The sequence below is a fragment of the Uloborus diversus genome, chromosome 7, assembly GCF_026930045.1.
Source record: "Uloborus diversus isolate 005 chromosome 7, Udiv.v.3.1, whole genome shotgun sequence".
In the NCBI taxonomy this organism is placed as follows: Eukaryota; Metazoa; Arthropoda; class Arachnida; order Araneae; family Uloboridae; genus Uloborus; species Uloborus diversus.
The window spans coordinates 163,116,889-163,136,741 of NC_072737.1; the positions used below are offsets into that span (position 1 = coordinate 163,116,889).

Consider the following 19,853-nt stretch of genomic DNA (forward strand, 5'->3'; position numbering starts at 1 on the left):
TCATGAATTTATTCGGAAATATTTCAGTGTACGATGACTTTTGTGGCGTATTTTTTCTCTGTCTCATCGTTTTTGACAAATTTCAAAAATAAAATCTGGCAATATTTAAAAAAAAAACTACTGGGTTTTATTCAGAATGGCATAGGAATGGTGTGAAAAAAAATTGGACTTCATATTCGAATTCAGTTTTGCGTTATTTTGGTTTTACTACAAAATTTCAAGGTGTACGAACACTTTTGGGAGCCACTGTATAGGGGCCTTAGATCAACCTAGAGCCGCTATATAAATAGGCCGACGCATCAGCTTAAGTTTAGCCATTTTGGATCGGATTTTTCATTGTTGTGCGGCTAGGGTTACCACAGCAAAGTTTCGGTTATTACCATAGACTAATAATAAGAATAGACTGAGCTATGGCAACCCTTTTGCTGCTCATAAACCAAACCATGTGACTGGTGGATATCCTAGCAACAGCGGCCGTTGATCGTAGCAGACGATCAACGATCGCGAGAAATAAAATAAATAGAATTGATGGAACACGGAAGAATGATTTTTTATGGAGTCCGATTTGTAAATTTGTTATTCTAAGTTGTCAAGATTTTGTTAATATAGTGAGTGTTTCGTTTATTGTGCATTTTCTTTAGTCAATTTCAATAACTCTCTAAGCAATTAAAGAAGCAAGCGCCCAAAAAGAATCGGCAAACGGTAAGATTTTTACCTACAATTTCAATTTAAGATACCGATTTGAACATTTTTGCATTAACGCAAAACGTTTACGCCATTACGTTCACGCCAACGCTGACGTAGCAGTTCTAAATGAAATAAAAGTTACTGAAAACTGTGATCAAAAACTAATTACTAATGTCAAAATAATGCAGTTCAATCTCTGCACCTGAAAAAAAAATTGTAATGAAAACACATTACGTCTTAAAATACATGGTGAGTGCCAAACTATAGATAATGTTGCCATCTAGAAACCATGCTGCCAAAGTTTTCGCCAAGCCTTCCACTAGTCACATGATGTATCCATGAACCAATTTTTTCATCAGCAAGTCTGGGAAAGCTCGGTCTACTCTTATTATTAGTCTGTGGTTATCACCAAATTTTCCGAATATAATATAATATTTTATTTAATAAGCAAGTACGTGCCGCTTATAATCGATCGCAGTGAACAAACACCAAACGCAATAATTCGCCAGAACAGACAAACCTCATACACTCTCCGATCCAAAATGGCTAATATTCAGCTGATGTGCCGGCTCATATATATAAAGGCCTTAGATCAACCAACCGTGGTCAACCGGTAGCTCTATTCAGGGCCAGATTTAAGGGAAGGCAGGCGGGGCTACTGCCCCGGGGCCTCCACAACAAAGGGGCCCCCACAATAAAATTTTTACAAAATATCCTAACTTTCACGGGTCAGCAAATTTTACGTTTTTTCTCCGAAACTTTTTTTTTTTTTTTTTGTATTTCTACAAAGAATGCTTGCACAAAAATAATATAATTATCGATATATCAGAAAGCCCTGATTGCAAGTATCCATTTACTATCAATTTTTTATTTGATCGAGAATTTCAGTGGCATTTTTTTTTTTTTTAATTCATGTAATTTGTAATTTGTACCAATGAATTAAGAAGAAATAAAGTAAGTAAAAAAAATCCGAAAAATGGTTAACTTTGCAGGTTATCCTTACAACTTTAAAAGTAACTTTAAAATCGTTTTTGTTCAAAAAACGCAAAAAGGAATGAAAATTACTAAACGAAGAATTACAAGCATAGCATATACTGACACCCTGGCTGCGAAATGCATTTTTTCTTCTTCTTCTCCCCCCCCCCCCCTTTTTTCGATGTCATAAAAACTTTTGAACCTGTGAAGAATTATGGTGCAAACCGCAAATTCATACGACAATTTGTTGGTTTTCTATGAATTTTTTGAATGTGTCAAGGACTTTTCGGACACCCTGTATATCAAAGTATCGGATATTTTCGAAAATATGATGATTTTTTCGAACCCTGATTAGGGGCCTCCACTCCTTCGTTGCCCCGGGGCCTCCACATTTCCAAATCCGGCCCTGGCTCTATTGGAACGTACCCAGAGTACCAATGGGGAAATTACTTGATTACATTAAGCTCAAAATAAAAATCAGAAAGCGTATAAATCGAAAATGTAGTTTTTTTTCCCTCTTTCTTTATCAATATAAGACTTTTTAAATAACCTGTGTCACCTTTCTAGCACAGTTGAAAAATCTGCTTGTCACGGGTCTGTTATTTTTTTTTAAATTTTTTTCAGTACTTCTGAAAAGGAACGCTGACACGCGGTTTGAACATTTCATTGTTCACAGTAGGCAAAAATGGCAGCGATAGAAATTTGTCCCCTCAACCAATCAATCTTAGGAATTGCATTTCGTAGAAAGGGTTTATATAAGATTTACCTCAATCATTACTTTATTTCTACTTCACCTGTTATTATTATTCCCCCCTCCCCCCCTCTCTCTCTCCTTTTCTTCGCTTTTCCTCTTCTTATTTATATTTAAAAGCCGAAGAGTCAAAACTCCATAATCCAAGTTGATATGCGTTGACCAAAATAAATGGTCAATTTGTGATAAGAAACGAAGCCATTTTTCATTACATTCAGGGGCCGTATTAAAAATTGAGACGAAAGAGTTGCTTTTGGTATGCAATCAATTTTTCAGAAGCTTATGATCTCTTAGAAAGGTTCACAGATGTTTGTGTGGAATAATAAATGCAACTTCCAAACTTTTCAAAAGCAGTACTGAATAATTTAGGAGTTTGAGTTCCGTTGTCTGATTTTTTATTCTAATTGATTATGCAGTTTGTGTATTGGAAACCGTTTAGAGTAAAATTTTTCAATTTGAGTAACTTGTAACGTTTTGTAATTAATTAATTCTGAAGTAGATATTTTCTTTGCAGTCTTTATAAAGATAATATTTATTTCATCAATTTTTAGATGCTAATAGTTTTCATCTTAAATAATCTTTGGCAATTTGCGGATTATTCTGCTGAGACAACCTAAAGAAAAGTAAATCTGCATTTTTAACGTCATAGCAAAGAAAGGTAAACAGAAAAAAACGGGCGCTTGATATAAGTTGTCTTAAATTTCTCATCACTAGTTGAGTAGATTTCATGCAAAATTGTGCAGTTGTTTAAACAGTGTAGCACTGACAAAGATAATTAATTCAAAAAAAACTTCTTCAGACTTAAACATAATCTTTTTTCTTTTTTTTTTTTTTTCAAACGACTGTCAACTGTACGTGGCCTGCCCGGCACTCCCGGTAGCATATAAACAACCTATACTGAGCTCGGGACCTGTAATAGTTATGAGACTCCTGATTGGTCAGCCGACGCAAATGCTTCGGCCATGTTCTTCATCCAACGCATGTGATCATTCAGGGCCTTAACCAGACTTTTGTTTCGGAGGGGGTTTTACCAAACACATTTTTTGAAACATTTATATGGTCTATCAAATTTGGTTTCATGTGTATTCGATTGATTTTTGTTACAATAGATTATCTAAATGAAGGGAGGTGATGTTCTTACAAAACGTCATGTTGTTAGATAATAAATGAATTTCTGAATAACTACCATAAACTACCATAAACACACAATGAGTTTGTACATTTTTTCAGTCATACTAATTTCATTTCACAAATAAATTTGAAACACTAATAACAACAATATTATTTTTGTCACCAAAATATAAATAAATAAAAAAATAAATTATGGAAAGCATTTCCTTGGATGAAAAATTTCGTAGGGGGTTTGAACCCTAAAACGACCCTGTGATCATGTGAGCAAATTTCGTTCCTCGGTGGTTCCGAATTCATTCCAATGCTTTTTAACCCCCCTCCCTCTCTTCGAATAGCGTTTTGTATGGAAGATTTTTTTTCGAAATGAAACAATAATAATCAGAGCGTGCCAAAAATGAGATGGATGAGGGATCACGGTTGAGGTTTTCGCTTGGTAGCCCCAATCCAGTCTCCAAATTTTTACATAGTCTATATCAAATTAAAGGTTGTTTAGATGCCTCCCGGCACATGCGCCGCTACCATTCTCATCCCGATGAGGGAAATCAACTTTTGTGTTAATTATACTCATCTGGACATTGCCAAGCGTTTCCTCTACACACGAGTAAACTGCCGTGTGCAGGTAAACGGCAGTATCTGCAGAAATGAGTTTTCGAGATATTTCGAGAAACGTGTTTTGGATTCAATACTAACCGTAGGGAAATGTTGGAATTAAACGTCTTTTTCGCACCTCTTTTTCAGCGGAAACTAAATAAGCGAGCTTGTACAATAAAGCTAACGTACAATAGATGACAAAAATGCAAAAAAATGAAAAATGAAAAATTTGCAGTTACTGCCCTTTACCTGCACACGGCAGTAAACTAGTTGAGAGTCCACTCGGTTCAGCTTTAACAGTGGAGCAGCTGCTCGAATAAATTCGGCTTATTCGAAGAAAAGTTGATTCAACTAAGTTGCCTCGTGTGAATAAGACAACTAAAAATGCCAGTCAACTAGTTGACGAACAAGTTTTTCGAAATGTTAATTCAACTAAATTACCTCGTGCGAATAAGACAACTGAAAATGACAGTCAACTAGTTGAAGAGCAACGTTTTCGAAAAGTTGATTCAACTAAATTGCCTCGTGTGAATAAGACAACTAAAAATGCCAGTCAACTAGTTGACGAGCAACGTTTTCTAAAAGTTGATTCAACTAAATTACCTCGTGCGAATATGGCAACTAAAAATGACAGTCAACTAGTTGACGAGCAACGTTCTCGAAAAGTTGATTCAACTAAATTGCCTTGCTTGAATCAGACAGCTAAAAATGCCAGTCAACTAGTTCACAAGCGACTTTTTTGAAAAGTTGATTCCCTTAACTGCTTCATGTGTAGGAGACCTTAGATAGAGCCGCTATATAGATAGGCCGACGCATTAGCTTAAGTTTAACCATTTTGGATCAGATGTTTCATTGTTGCACTGCTAGGGTTACCACAGCAAAGTTACGGATTTCGCCAAATTTGCCGAAAATAATATTTTATTCAACAAACAAATCACGTGCCGCAAATAATTGCTCACAGTGAGCAATCACCAAACGCGATATCGCCAGAAAAGAAAACGGTATCCGGACGTAATCTTGACAGCCGAAATACCGACAATCCAGAATCCCGACGCGGTCGAAATCCCGACAAACCAAAATCCTGACAGGGTCAAAATCCCGACAAGCCATAATCCCGACAGAGTCAAAATCCCGACAAACCAAAATCCCGACAAGCCATAATCCCGACAGGGCCGAAATCCCGACAAACCAAAATCGTGGTTGTTCAATATCCAAGGCTGCAGAAGTTGGAATCGGAGTCGGGCTGCTTTTGGGGTTGAGGAGTCGGAGTCGGGAGTCAAAGCTCTGACATTTCAAGAGTCAAAGTCGGTCATTTTCCCTCAGAGTCCACAACTCTGCCAGTGCTGGAGGAGTCGAACTGGTTTTGGGGCAAAAGAGTCGGAGTCGAAGACTCTAAAATTCCGGGAGTCGGATTCGTTGTCGGTCATTTTTCCTCCGACTCCGCAGTTCTGCAAATATCCCAACAGGGTCGAAATCTCAGTAAGACCTAGCGACCCCTCAACATACTTTCTGAGAGCTACTTACGGAACGCTAAGAGCCGACAGGCCCACGAGCCGATGCACACTACCACCTGTCCACCCTCAAACTCCTTCTGCGTGCTTTTTTTTTTTTTTTTTTCCGCCTTAGCTTTTTGTTTCCTTGCCCTCAAATCTGTGCGCTATCATTTTTTTTTCTATCTTTTTTTTTTTTGGTGCTCTTAAACCTGAGCGCCTTCTTTTTTTTAGCCCTCCAACCTGTGTGCCTTCGTTTTTTTTTTTTTTAAACTAGGTAAAATTTTTAATTTAATTTATTTTTCATTGTTTATTTAATCACGCTAATTATGACTCTCACGAAATGAAAAAAAAAAAGCAACTGAAAACAGAAATAGTGCCTGTTAAAATAAATTTGCAGTTGTATGCTAAACTTTGTCTGAATCCTTGCATTACTTCTTGAGATAATAGCAGTCAAGTAAACGAGAAAGAATATTCCTTTGCGCCACTTCTTTGCTAGGATTAACGACAAAAAAAAGTTATATTAATTTGAATTTTTGGCATTTTGAATTCAAATTATATTTTTCGCAATCACAAGCGTGTGTATGAATGCGTGTGTGTGTTTGTGTAGGCGCATGTGTGTGGGTGTGTGTGTGTATGTAGGCATATGTGTTTGTGTCTGTGCGCAGGCATGAGTGTGTGTATGCGTGTGTGTGTGTAGGACATGGACGCAACCTAGGGGACGGTTTTCGCAAGAGGAGCAGCATCGTGAGGCCGGTCGACGCGACGATGGTGGTGCTGGCAGAGGGAGGTGGTGAGAAAAAATCATAGGAATTCAAAACAGTCAAATGAGAACAATAAGCAATCGTGATTGCTTAAAAAAAAACAATCAGCACCTGTTTCACAAGGTCTGCAGACCAAATTTTGTAATTTTGTCTGAATCCTTGATTTATTTCTCGAGACATGATAGTCACAAATAATGAGAGAGAAAAAAAAAACGTTCGACTGCTCCACCCTCTTGAAGCTATTCGCACCAAAATCGAATTATAATCCATACCCTTTGAGATCTAGCCTTTTTTTTCTAAATCCGTCAATCACTTCTTGAGATATAGAAGTCCCGCATGAAATAGAAGACGTCGCGTTCTACCCTCTTGGAGATATTGGTACTAAAAACCATTCAGCACCAAATCACATATGGTTCCATGCGTGTACCAAACGTCATTCGAACTCATATTGAAATACAGTGGTCAAAAAATAGTAACATGTAATATGTAAATTATATATGCCATATGTGTATATGTATGTGTATGTGTATATGTATGTGTATGTGTATATGTATGTGTATATAATGTAAGATGTATAATACAAGTTTACATTTCAAGCTCAAGTTATATGTAAACCTATACTAAAAACTGAGCATACCTATATGTGTCGAGGACGAGGCGCCAGCCGAAGGCGGCTAGTATTTAGTTAAAAATTGTATTTTATTAAGCTAAATTGAATGTTTGTATTGAAATTTGTATTTAAATTTTTTTTCCCGGATATTGGCCCTGTCGGGATTCTGGCTTGTCGAGATTTTGACCATTTCGGGATTCTGGCTTGTCGGGATTTTGACCATGTCGAGATTCTGGCTTGTCGGGATTTGGACCATGTCGGGATCCTGCCTTGTCGGGATTTTGAACATGTCGGGATTTGGACCATGTCGGGATTTGGACCATGTCGGAAATCTGGCTTGTTGGGATTTTGACCATGTCGGGATTCTTACTTGACGGGATTTTGACCATGTCGGGATTCTGGCATGTAGGGATTTTGACCCTGTCGGGATTCTGGCTTGTAGGGATTTTGACCATGTCGAGATTTTTGACATTCGGGCTTTCGACCCTGTCGGGATATCGGGCAGTCGGGATACCGTCTGTCGGAATTCTGGTTTGTCGGGGTTTGGGCTGTCGGGATTTCGACCCAGACCCGTCAATGGGACACTTTGTCGTTGTCAAAACCCCTCCCTCTGGTAAAAAGAATGCCCTGAGTTTTTGTTGTTATGGTTAGTTTTTGATATCAGCGCCACCTGTGCAGAAAAATGCGGTATTATATCACTTTTACATTACTTAAACCAATATTGTTTGAATGCAGACAAAACTTGATGAAATTAGGATCAAAACAAAAAAAGAATAGATACCTCAGAAAGTTTTTTTTTAAACAATTTTCTTTTTTAGACTAAGATTTCCTTAACATCCTGTAAATAGAGAGCACCCCACACGCTCTGGTTGATTTGGACACCACACGGTTTTTTTTTTTTTTTTTTTGCATCAAAACTGTTTTTTTTTTTAATCAGTGATTTTATTTCTATTATTTTCAGCTCATTCTAATAATTAAGTTTTTCTTAATTGTGGGACATTTTCTCGCTACTGAGCATACGTACTTTTCATTCAAAGATTATTTTTTACTTTTTTGTTCATATTTGCTACAAAAACGTGGTTTTATTTTTTTCCCCCCATTTCTGTCTTTTTTTTTTTTTACCTTTTTAAACTTCAGTTGCAATAATAATATTCAGTAGAACTCCAATTATCCAAACTCCTATTTTCTGAATCGCTTTCCGAATTTCCGAAAAAAAAAAAAAAATCAGACGAAAGCGTACTGTTATTCGCAAAATAATGCTTCTGTCTTCGCGCTATTCCGTCGGCGAAACCAAAGACTTTTCTTCGTCAGAGATATTCAAAAAGCAATGATCTTTATTTGGAGTACAGTACGTTGTATACACTGTACTTATGTACCGAACTTGAAAGTACGCTTGACAAGTAAAAGTATTGCCTTTTCATTTGAATAATTAATTTTTCATTTTCTATAAAAATAGTTTCTTTCCTTAATTTTCAGCATACATTCAATGGGGTTGTTTCCTTCATTCAAAAGTACTACTTTTAGTCATTGAAGTTGTTAGAATGAGTAAAAAATAAATAAAATGGACACAGAAAATACTTTCACTTTCCCAACAGTTTTTTTTTTAAATTGATTTCTTAAAATGTCTGATTTTGAAAACAAAGCGTGGTCTTGATGACGTCACAAATGATGCAATTTGGCGCATCATTCTACCACGTTTCCGCGTTATGATAATCAAGAAGTGAATTAAATATTGCGCTCTGCGCTTGCTATCAACCATATCGTTGCCAATACAAGTGAGTAAAGATGCGAATCAAATATTTTTCTCCGTGAAAGGCAATACTGAATGGCATTTCATCATTTGTGATGTCACACGACAGAAACGTGTAAACGATGAAAGCATACCGATTTAAGTAATTTTTTAAAAATACTAAACTTGAACAAATTATTTTAAAAATAGTCAGATCCTATATTTTTTAGCATGCTCTTTCAGAAAAAAATACTTTTAAAATTTTGGAAGCGACCCTGTTATGTAGGGTAGACAAGGGTACGTTTACGCATTGCCCTTTTTTCAAAACGAATTATAACGGGAAAACCAACAGTCATAACAGATTGATTCTGCTCTCTAACACATATTCTCACCAGTTTTTGACTATCAGTCGAGCTTCGGTCTAGCATGCAGAAATAATAATCTGTTTTCCACAAAGTTGAGTAATTTGGGCTGATCGTTTTGAAGCTTATTGTGAATAAATAATACTTAGTTAAGAAAGAACAAATATACAAAAATTAACAGAATTTTATTCTTTTTTGAGAATTGTACTTGTATGAACTGAAATGTTATTACTTTTTTTTTCACGTTAAAAATTAATCCAAACTTGGCGACGGGGCAAGTTCACGCGTTGACGTCGGAGCACCTTTTACGCACGTTTTTACGGTGTCTTACTTCTAAACATGCCCTGACGCTTTTTATATTTCCGAACTATCTCAAACCTTTTTAGTATTTTCAAGCTATTTATTTTGAAAATCACCATTTATTTTTCAATTAAGTTACAAAGTCGAATCTTATAGGTTACAATCATGAAGTGCTGTCTTTATGCCCATCCAGCTTTTACTTTATACACTATTCAGTCTGCAATAAATTTGCTTTATTTTAACAATGGTAAGACATTATGTTCAAAACACTAACAGAACCACGTTAGGTGTCAAAATAAATATGCGTAAGCGTGCCCCGGGGTGTCCGGGGCAAGTTTGCGCAACCGACTTGAACTCAAAAATAATTTTTTTAACAGTTAAAAACACAAACTGAGCAACAACTGAATATACCAGTTTTGACTCCGTTAACAGCTTCATAAAATCGCAATGTCTTTAATTTCCTAAGTTAAAACATAAAAATTAGAAAATTCATTGGAAAAAATCCACGTAAACGTGCCCTGGTCTACCCTATTAAACTAAACTCTTTTTTGAGAGACATTCCAACTATCTGAATTTTTGAATATCAGAATGGAGTAAGATCTCAATTGATTCGGATGATTGGTATTCTACTGTAGCTAGCATTTTTCATATCTTTGACTGCTCTTTGTAATAGTACCAATATATTGATCCATTTTTAAACTAACTTTTGTATTTTACTAATGTACAATCTATTGCAGGTGATATCGAAGTCTTTACGATGACTTTTCTGACTCGTCTGAAGACTTCAAACACTGCAAAGATCAACGCTGGTTGATTGCCCGGAACACAGGTGAATTTCAGTTTTCTGCTCAGTAGACTAATGTGGAATGGTTCAGGGATTACTATCAATCTGAAAAATAACAAACACATTTCCCGTGGTTCGACCTTAACTTTTAAAAATGTAAAATATCGAAGAGAGTTTTAGACTTCGTACAAACACCTCAAAAGGGTCCTAGAAGATAAGTAATTAGAATAAGTTTTTACAAATCTGATACCTAAGACCACCATCACAAGAGGCGGTCAGTTGAATCAACTTTTCGAAAAAGTTGCCTGTTAACAAGTTGACTGCCGTTTTTCGTTGTCTTCACAAGTGGCAACTTATTTGAATCAACTTTTCTTCAAATAAACCAAATTTATTGGAACAACTGCTTCACAACGCTGTTAAAACTAAACCGAGCTAACTCAAGTAGTTTACTCGTGTGCAGATTGAACACTTGGCAATGTTTTGATGAGTGTAATCAACAAAAACGTTGATTTAACTTATCGGGATAAGAATGGTAGCAGCAGATTAAAGCCCTGGATCCGTCTCTTAAGTGGCGACACACTTTGATCCATGCACTGCGCGCCGCTTTCGACTGCGATTGGAGGCGGGCAGTCACGTGGGTTCAGTCCGCCATTTTGTGTCGTTGCCTGTGTGATTTCACTGTGCGGAATACTAGATATTTTCTCTTTGCTATTCGTATTTTTCACCAAACGCTATCTCTAATGTGAAGATGTCTTGGTGTAGTGCATTAAGATGTTCTAACAGTTCAAAATTACTATATCGAAGTACATTGAAAGATTATTTATGTATTTTAAATGTTTTCATCAATACTGCTGCGCAATTTCAGATACTTTATGAAACTCTTGTTGAAATTGTAATATTTTTTTACTTTTTATGAAACTGTCTGATGGTTTGTTAATTTTCAGGGGATAATAAGGACATTCACTAAAATCATCATAAGTAGTTCCTTCAAATATTGTAACGCTCAACTATGTAACGGCACCTAATAAATTGCTAGCAGTAGTAAAATATTTGCCCTGTTTTCAAAACTGATTTTTCTGAGTTTAAGATAACAAAACCGCCAAATTTTAATATACTACTTATTTTATTTATTTTCAATGTAAATTTTCTATTGTTTAGTTAGTTTCAAAGTGTCTCAGTAACTGTAGCAAAATTATTTTAAGAACACGTCGTTTTGCTTTTAATTGTGTCATAGCCATGAGTTTCAGTGTGTTGCCAAGTTAATTATTTATCTATGTTGGCCGTAAAAATTAAGATATTAAAAGTATGAAAATATTCATTAAAAAAATTAAGCTTCTTTGAGATTACAGTAGCATGTAACTCAAGCCAAGTTATATAATTACGAGAAGATTTTTTTTTTTTGCCCGGAAAAAATCTGTTTTCGTTTAATTTTTATTTTGATGTGAAAACTTTTTTAATATATATATATATATATATATATATATATATATATATATATATATATATATATATATATATATATATATATATATATATATATATATATATATATATATATATATATATATATATATATATATATATATATATGATTTATCCCAGTATCTGATTTCGTCACAGATGTAATCTGCATTCTTTTATTTGAATTCCTATTAGTATCAAATATTTCAATTATTATTATTATTTTTTTAAATATTGATTTAAAACTGGTTACATTTTATTATCAGTTCGTTGAATTTTTAAGAACTAGTAGTATCCTTAAAAATCAGGTTTAAATGGAAGGCATTTTTTAATGTAAAATCGTCATGAGAAACAAGAAAGTGTTGGTAAAAAAAAAGAAAGAAAGAAAACTACACACATTAGTAATATAAATGGTACTGCTTTGCATGAATAAGTTCAAACTGTTGCCCACAAGTAATTTATGACACAATTAATTTAGCTCACTACTGTTCTACTCAGTAGTGGATTTAAGAGGGGAGGAGGCCCGTGCCCTCCCCCCCCCAAAAGGATGAATTTATTTAAATATTTTATTCACAATTTTTTAATCGACTTCTCCATAGCGTTTTTTATATAGTTAATTAAACAGAACACAAAACACACATAGAGCATATTTTGAATAATAGCATTTTTGTTTGCTAAAGAAATCATACTGGAGTCCTAGAGTGGCAGAAAACATTTATGCATTTAACTCGCTGGTTTTGAATTCAAGGGAACGTAATATTGCGATTCGTCCATTAATTTTTCTTTGATGGAATCAATAACTAACATTCTTCAAAAAATGTGCAGGCGTGCCTAAAAGAATTATTTTGATCCAGGAAGCTATTTGCGAAATAATAGCTTTTTCTTTTTCAGCTTATAAAAAATGCAAAATGAAAGAAATCATATCGTAGTTTCTAGAGAAAACCATGATATTAATGGAGGCGGTATGTAATATGAATATGTTATCTCAGCTGTATCATGGCTTCAAGAACAATCAGCAACTGCTTCGAAATCCACAAAGAAATTGTCCTGAATTTTTCAGTAAAACTTATATGTTTAATAGCTATGATTTTCTTAATTAAAAAATATTTTATAGTTAAAATACTATAAAATAATATTAAAACCTCAAATGAGGTACGGGTATATTTTTTTATTGAATAACCTTGCCTTCGTGTTATAATCATTACGACATTGTTCCTAAAATTAAAACCGCTAATTGTATAGCATTTCGGTAACATTATTATGGTTTAGTATTTAATTGGCTTGAAACGTTAAAGATGTTTTACGTCCACATTCAAAGTATATTGGTACATAATATGTATGTTCTTAGAAGTGGATCATTAGCTTAAGGGATCCTAAAAAAATTTAAAAAAAGACATTTTAAAATAAAGTAATGAAAACTTTGTTATGAAACCCCGTATGTGGCAGGGGGAAGGAGGAGGTGCTATTCAATTTCCCGGGTCCCCTCTGAGAGATTTTTCTGTATCCGCCCCTGGTTCTACTACACCAACTTTCTAATAATAAAACGCATATTTAAAACACTTCAAGTAATTTAACTCAGAAGGTCTATATGGGGGAAAAAAAGAAATTACTCTTAAAAATAGTCGAAAATTTCTTCAAAACACCTTTTTACTAATATTCGGTTTAATAATAAAAAAATATTTTACTAAGGTAAAATTCAACATTTTTGTATGTATATTATCAGTTACATAAGTTACGATCAAAAATCTGCAAACATTCATTGATAAAAAGATACTTTTCAATGAGCGAAACTCTGCATTTTTCTACTGTTGAGATAGGGAGAAAGTTGCGGAACGACACAAAATGGCGGACGCTGGAGCGTGTCGCCACTTAAGAGACGGATCGAGGGCTTTACAGCAGATGTGCCAGGTGTGCCTGATGAGTCGACTGTCGAGTGAAGGATGCCGGGCGACTCCTTCACTTTTCTACCTGGCTACGCTCTCTGATAACTGCCTGTTCGGATGTTGAATTAACTACAGGGTGTCCTGAAAAAGACTGACTGTTTTCAAAAATTTATAACAGGAGAACGGTTAATGATAAAAAACAAATTCTTGCAGAAAATTCATGTGGTGGGCCCTAAATTTTTTCCCTCAGAGTTTCAAATTTTAGTTCAAAATTTTTTCAATGGATGGCGCTGCACATACTATGCCGTTAAGTCAAAAAAGAAGAATTGAAACTCACTGATTTTTCCTCCGATTGCGACATGGCATTACAGCCGACGATTGTTTGAAAATAGTTTTGTTCTTTTGTTTATTATTTTCGAAAAATTATGATGTAATTTTCTTTTTTTTTTCTGATTTACGGGCTTACTACCTGCAGCACCATCTATTGGAAAATTTTCAACTAAAATTTGGAATTCTGGGGGGGGGGGGATTTACGATCCACCACATGAATTTTCTGCAAGAATTATTTTTTATCATTTACCGTTTTCCTGTTATAAATTTTTAAAAACACTCAGTTTTTTTCAGGGTACCCTGTAAGTTCCTTTGTATGAAGGAGGCCTAAATTTTAAATGTTTAAAATATTGCTAAGGTTCTAAAATACGATTTTCTTTTGCATTTGTCACAACAATTACAGTGGATATGAAAAATCGTTAAATAGTTTCGAATAATGTAAAAATTTTAAATGACAAATGTCTTACCCCGTAAAGTATAAGAATCGATTCAATTTAAGGGGGTATCGTAAAATTTTGATTTTTTTTTTTTTTTTTTTATCATTTTAAAAACAACTTCGTTTTTTTCTGCATAAAAGGACGTTTGAATCTTGTTTCTATCTTAATTAGAACGAAGGACATAATTATTTTTGTGGCATGTATTTAACTAATATTGCATTTAACTTTAAAACTTTGAACGCATTTTTCTCCATGCAATTTTTCCCAATTTCTTGCATTCAAACTCTTATAAGTCAGGAACTGATAAAGATAACGTAATGGAATTTGGAGCACATCTTTTTCAAACAGTTTACTTTAATTTTTATTCAGCGAATTTTAAAAAAGCGTTTACTGCCGAAAATAAGATTTATTTTAAAAAAAAAAGGGATCTTCGAATTTTTCCTTTAAATATTTTTATTTTTTTATTGAGTAAATATTTTTAAAATCGCCGAATAAAAATTACAGCTTAGATATTTGTGCATAATTTCTTGAAAACAATTTGAAAATTGACCTAGAATATTTTAAGTTATAGCAATTTAAAGCAACCCCATTTAAAAAAAATTAAATTTAAATATTTTTTTAATATTTATGTTATGATTTTACTTATTAAATAGGTGGTGAATCAGTGCAAAAAATTTCAAAACTCTAAAGTATTTAATAAAAAAAATTCAAAATGTGTCCCGGACCCCCTTAAGAATGAATTTTTAAGAATTATCTTCGCAGTATCCGTGCTAAAATATGCTTTTTCATTTGTTGATGTTAAAATAAAATATTTAATACACTAGGTAAAGCAGAAGTAATTCTCAAAATTTAAATGGTATTTTGCATGGACTGCAAAATTTAGAGATCCAAGCCTGGTTTTGGATCATAATTTTTGAAGGATGTATTGGAAAAGGCCTCGTAATGGGGTCGTTTCCAAAATTTTAAAAGTATTTTTTTCTGAAAGAGCATGCTTAAAAACATAGGATCTGACCATTTTTCAAAGAATTTGTTTAAGTTTAATATTTTTAAAAAATTACTGAAATCTGTACGCTTACAATGTTTACGCTTCTGTCGTGTGACATCACAAATGATGAAATGCCAGTTAGGGTTGCCAATCACAGAGCAAAATATTTAATTCGCATCTTTACTCACGTGTATTGGCAACGATATGGTTCATAGCAAGCGTAGAGCGTAATATTTAATTCGCTTCTTGGTTATCATAACGTGGAAACGTGGTAGAAAGATGCGCCAAATTGCATCATTTGTGACGTCATAAAGATCACGCCTTGTTTTCAAAATCGGACATTTTAAAATATTTATTAAAAAATAACTGTTGGGAAAATGAAAGTATTTTCTGGGTTCATGTTATTTTTTTACTCATTCTGTCAATTTCAGTGACTAAAAGTAGTACTTTTGACTGAAGGAAACCACCCCATTGCTCTGTAGCGAATCTCTCAGGTTTATAAATATCCAGATATTATAAGATCCAGACAACTTTTAGTTAAAGCATTAACTAGATGCACAAAGAAAAACAGGCTCCGTGAACAAACGAAACCATCCAGTAAACGGACAAGCGTCTGGAAAAAGCTGTAAAAATAGAAAATCCTGCGTGAAACTTAAATAAGAAAATTCTCAATTTCCCGATTAAAATTCTGATTTTACCGAATGACTATACTTTAATGGGGATTATTAGAGCCTGTTGATTTTAATTTAATGGAGATTTTTAGAAACTGTTGACGTTATCTCGGTACTGTTGTTCTTATTGTAATGCGAATTGTTAGGAAATTTTGAAATTACTTAGGAACTGTTATCCTTATTCTAGAAGAGTTTTGTAAGGGTTATTGAATTTTGCAAGGATCTGTTGACTGTTGTGTACTACCTCTAGCGGGGATTTTTATGGGTTGTTGTACTTATTCTAATTAGAATTTAACCTAATACTAGCTACGCCGCCCGGCTTTGCACGGTCCAACTCGAAAATAAAAGTTATGTCAAGTGACGCGTGTTCAACAATCATGCTTGAACGAAAAAAAAATCAGTAAAATTTTGCTGCAGATTTCGGAAAAATAACCAAAAAGTAAACATTTTAAATCCCAAGAATAGAGAAGAAGCCTTTAAAACAAAACCCAGAATTTTATTTGCTTATATTCGAGACAAAAAATGACACTAGATCTTTCTATCGTCTCGATGATTTTCTTCACCCTATAAATTTTTTTAGTAAAAGCATTGTTGCGGAAAGTTGAGATGAAGCACTAAATAATAATTTGAATGGAGGAAAGCCTTCGAAAAACAGGGATTTTCTGTTGAAATCTAAGTCTAGTTTTTAGTCTACTTCCCAGTAAAAGTCAGAAAAAGAAGAAAAAAGCATGAAAGAAGACTTAATGCATCTTAAAAATGTCGCGAAAAACAAAAAAAAAAGTCAAAAATAATCAATTAAATATCGAAAAATTAAAAATTGGAAAGTAGGGTATTGAGATGGGGGGAAATGTCTGTCGGTCTGTCTGTCTCCTCCCCCCCCCCTAATAACTTTTAAATGAATAATCCGATTCAAACAAACTTTTTTTTGTTCGAAAGATCTCAGCGGGGACACCTCATTCCTATATTTCAATTTTTGATTTGAACTATTTTTTGTTAAATTTTGAACAGTTCAAAAAAAACTTAACATTAGCGCCTACGGGGAAATTCAAGCCAATTCTGAACTGTGAGGCAAATTTGCTTCAAACAAACCTTGTAGGAAAAAGCTTTTGATGAAAAACTTGTATATAAAATATCTTTTTGATTTGAACAATTTTCCGTACAATTTTGAACATTCAAATTCCTTAACATTAGCGCCTACAGGGAAACTGAAAGTCAATGTAAATTCCGTACTTGAAGGCGGATTTACTTCAAACAAATTTTTGTTGGAAATAGCTCTTGACGACAAACTCCAGACTCTGACTCCGAGAATTTAGAGGCACCTGACTTCGACTCCGACTCTAGTGCCCGACAATTAGTCGGACTCCGACTCTCCGACTTCGACTCTGACTTCGTAGCTTTGGCAAAAATTTATACACAAAGGACAAATGACTGACTCCGAATCTTAAATATTCGACTCCGACTCCTTTATCTCAAAATGAGATTGACTTCGGCTCCGACTCCGCAGCTATGGTTTTAACTGTGAAATAATTATTGTTGATATGACTTGTTTTTATTTTTACGCTAAAGTTTCAATTTAGGTACTCAGTTTTTGGCGAATAACCTAGAAGTCATTTATGTTTCTACATAAAGATATGCGCAGACGATTATTATTATTATTTTTTTTTTTTTTTTGACAATGAAAAATATTCCTTTTAGTTGACATTTTATTGCTTTTGTTTTTGTTTTGGTAAGTGCATTAATTCATTTTAAAAAATGTTTTTGGCAACAGGGGAAAAAGAAACGATTTTTTTTTTGATATGATGTATTTATTTTAATGACCTTATTAATTTTAATTATTATTTTTTCGTTCTGAAAGCTGTTAAAGATTTTTTTTTAATGGAAAAAAGTGTATTAGCTGCTTTGTTTAAAAAGTGCTGCTTTTTTTTAATTTTTTTTTTTTACGCATCTAATTTTTACTTTCTTCTATATCTAATACATAGAAGAAAGTATTGGATTCGTGCAAATTTTCGAATTTCGAATTTTGACGGATTCGAACGTTTCGAGGTGTGCTGAGTCCATTTCGACTATTTTTGGAAAATGTCTGTCTGTCTGTGTGTGTGTATGTATGTGTGTATGTGTGTGTGTGTGTCACGTCTGTGTGTGACCAGTTTTTTGTGGCCGCTCTACAGCAAAAACTACCGCATGAAATCGAACGAAATTTGGTACACATATGTGCCCCTATGTGAACTTGTGCCCATTGGTTTTTGGCGCGAATTCCTCCAAGGGGGGTGGAGCAATGGGACGTTTTTTGAGTTACACGTGCTTGCTATTCCTCAGGAACTAACTGGCGGAATCAGACAAAATTTGGTCCATATGTTGCCATTAACAGAAACAGGTGCTGATTCAATTTTGGTGTCAATAACTCAAACGGGGGTTGAGCTATAGAACGTTTTTTGTCGTCAATTGTGACTGCTGTATCTCAAGAAATAATGAACAGAATGAAAGAAAAATTTATCGGCAAGTAGCCCTTAGTGGGTATAAGAGCTGATTTTATTTTGGTGTCAACAGCTAAAAAGGGGGTAGCGCAATCGCCCGTTCTTTTTTTCCATTGTGAGTGCCCTATCTCAAGAAGTAATGCAACGTTCTGGTTGAAATTTGGGATATATGTCAATACATATGTAAACAGGCTATGGTTCAATTTTGACGCCAATCGCTCCAAGAGGTGTGGATTTTTTTTTTGAATAAAAATAGCTTTATTAATGCAACAATAAGAAAGATAAATCGTAATAGATTGTCGTCTGCGTATTTCTCGTGATTTTAATTGTATGGAAATGATCGGAAATATTATCTCAATGATTTAAAATTTTTAACTGTTGCCATCTTATGTTTGTTAACAAATAAAATATTTGTAATTAATTCAAGCAAGGCTTTTAAAATAACTTTCAATTTTCGCTCTTTGCTTTGCTTTTGCAATAATTCAGACATTGGGATGGTCGTCAAGTTTTTGCATGTGTAATTTTGTTTTTGTTGGGAATATTGCTTCCTCGTCAAGCATGGGGAGGGATCAGGAAAAAAAAAAGAAAAATATAGAAGAAAGTTTCGTAATGGCCACAACATACTAGTTTTTAGATGAGTGAGGAATATTTTATTCCTAGAAATCAGCTTAAAGTATTTAAAAATAGGTTTGAAAAAATTTGCGGTTTTAGCTATTTTTGAGAATATTGATCAGGTACTAGAAAGTAGTATGGGTATATGGGAAAGTAGGCTCGTATAGTTCTAGACAGAACTTCTTGTTAACTGATATCTCTGCTAATTATTATCGGAGGATTATGTTAAATAGCCTAAATCTTCCCGTCTACACATAAAGACGGGAAGATTACGAATCCATTGATACCTGGTTCGATGGTCAGTTTACTGTCGTTCGGAAGAAGAAACTCGGACATATAGATACATAGGTACATACGCTCAGTTATTAATTATATAAGATTGTCCATGTTCTAATGAAGATTTTTAAAAACTGTTGATTTTTTTATTATGTAGATTTCTAGGCTTTTAGACCAATGGAGCCCAACCTACGGCCCGCCGGTCATATGCAGCCCGCGAAGCTGATTCATATAACCCGCCGTTATGTTCAATGTTGCGAATCACAAAATGTATTCTAGAACCTTCCAAGACAATGAATCTTCTTTATTCGGTATTGTGAGTTATTTTTCAAATGTTCGGCCAAATAGTCAGAAATTGGTTCCTAAGAAACAGATGAAAACTTTGTATCAATAAATAAATAAGCATATAATAATGATAACAAAACTCTTGGTTAATTAATTTTCTTTCCTTTTCCATTTTTTGAGCAACCACGATTGCTTATTGCTTTCATTTGACTGTTTTGATGTGCTATCATTTTATTTTCCCGCCAGCACCCTCTGCAGCATCACC

General features: G+C 34.2%; 1 protein-coding gene across 1 annotated transcript in view; it reads left to right on the plus strand.

Moving 5' to 3' along the window:
* Nucleotides 1-10,157: 10,157 nt before the first annotated feature.
* Nucleotides 10,158-19,853, plus strand: part of LOC129227011 (glutamate-gated chloride channel-like) — a 122,072-nt gene continuing 112,376 nt past the window's right edge. The window contains exon 1 of the mRNA XM_054861640.1: nucleotides 10,158-10,219. The gene's annotated coding sequence lies outside the window, so the exon portion shown is untranslated. The remainder of the gene's footprint in view (nucleotides 10,220-19,853) is intronic.